At 39.6% G+C, this 1,747-nt stretch overlaps 1 protein-coding gene across 1 annotated transcript in view; it reads left to right on the top strand.

Moving 5' to 3' along the window:
- Nucleotides 1-1,747, top strand: part of LOC103359575 (uncharacterized) — an 18,771-nt gene that overhangs the window by 2,255 nt on the left and 14,769 nt on the right. The window lies entirely within an intron of this gene.

Here is a 1,747-nt window from a genome sequence, read left to right as displayed (position 1 = left end):
CACATCAACATCAAGGCTACTCTGTGGGATGGGTGTGCAAGGGAAGGCCCACCGGCTAGCAGTCCTCTCTAGATCTGGATCAAGAGAAAGGGTTATACCTGGCCTCCCACTGAGTGATAGGCATGTAGGCAGTGGTTGCTTAACCCTGTCAGCACCTGAGTCTGACCCCAGGGTATGCGAAAAGAGAGAGTATAAAGTAAAACTGTAAGATCACCTGATAACCCAGAAGATACTTGTCAGAGTGTCAAAATGTCTCAGGAGTGCAGTTAAGGGATATTCACCAGGTTCTTTGGGATGCTGAAAACATCGTCTCTTGTGAAGTGTCTGGAGACTGGGACCCATCTTTTCACCCTGGATTTGGGTCTAAAGCCTGGCATCTATAGTTCAATTTGTAATGTTATCTCCTTGACACCTCTATAGTTTACTGTTGGCACGATGCTGTAACAGTGATAGTTGTAGCCAGCAAACATGCTGGACCCCATCTGGACCGAAATCCTTTATCTTGTGTCCATCTGACCAAAGAATGTGTTTTTTATCTGATGAGGCTGAGGTGGACTTCATGTCATGTCTCATTTACTGTCGGAGCAACACTGAAGCGCCAGTTTCCACAAGCCACAAGCAAGTGCTCATGTTTTTTACCATGAAGTTGTGTAAATAGTGACTTGTACATGGAGTCGTTCAGGAGTGTACTTAGTTTTGTTGTATACTTTTGTTGTGTGAGGTTGTGTGTATGTATGTGTGTGTGTAAGTACATGTCATATTAACTGCCTTCTAATTTGCTTTTTCAGGACAAATCAACAGGGGAGTTCAGGAACATCTGACTTGAACACATCTAAAACACTACTGGTTCCTATACGTAAGTGTAAGTGCATGAAGCACTATTTGATTGATTTAGGGTGAACTGAACCTTAAAGCCCCAACCTTACATCTGTGTGAACTCTGCATGTCGAGGTAAAAAGCAAAACATTGATCTGTCCATCTCCAGCTGGCTGTTGTTTTCCACAGTGGGGCGTTTCTACATTGACCTCTTGGCTTTAAGATTCAACTGTAGCTGTAGTAGCTGTGGTTTTGTAATAAATGTAGGAGATACTGAAAAACAAAAAACATGAAGAAATTAAACGTTATGTGCATGTTTATGTTGCAATAAAATAATGCTAAAATATTGAATGTCACCTATAGCAACTTTCAAGTCTTTATTTGATGTACATGAGACAGTCGCTGTGAAATTTGATTCAGTTGGGTTGCAATGGGTTACATTTAGCTTCTGTTTCAATGGCTGCCAGCTGAGTGTTTCACTTTGTATGTGCTCCGCTCAATCAGATTGGTCATCTGAGGAAGACCTTGCTTCACTGCCTTCACCCAGGTAATCATACCACAAAATATAACATTGTGTTTTCATGCTTTAATTGTTTAAAAAACTTCTTTATAAATAATCATTTCTTTTTATTTCATGAATCAGACAAATCATGTAGAATTGATCAGTATACATACATTTGAGTGTTGCAATGTGTGTGTCTTATGTTAACCACCTTTGCATTATAGTTTTCACTATAGTTTTCCAGAGGTATCACAACACAGATCCGTAGGTGAGTTCACCTTCATGCTCTAATAAACCCCGGAAATGATTTATTGCATTCACCTAATTACTGCACTTAAGTTCACTTTTCGACAACAGTACTTTACAGGAATATTTAACTTTTATGCTTCTATTTGCTTCTTTTCTATGATTATCAATCAATTGTTCCTA

Source organism: Stegastes partitus, unplaced genomic scaffold (genome assembly GCF_000690725.1).
Source record: "Stegastes partitus isolate 25-593 unplaced genomic scaffold, Stegastes_partitus-1.0.2 Scaffold382, whole genome shotgun sequence".
Classification (NCBI taxonomy): domain Eukaryota; kingdom Metazoa; phylum Chordata; class Actinopteri; family Pomacentridae; genus Stegastes; species Stegastes partitus.
The sequence above is the reverse complement of the archived record's forward strand: the minus strand, read 5'-3'. Positions and strand labels throughout refer to the sequence as shown.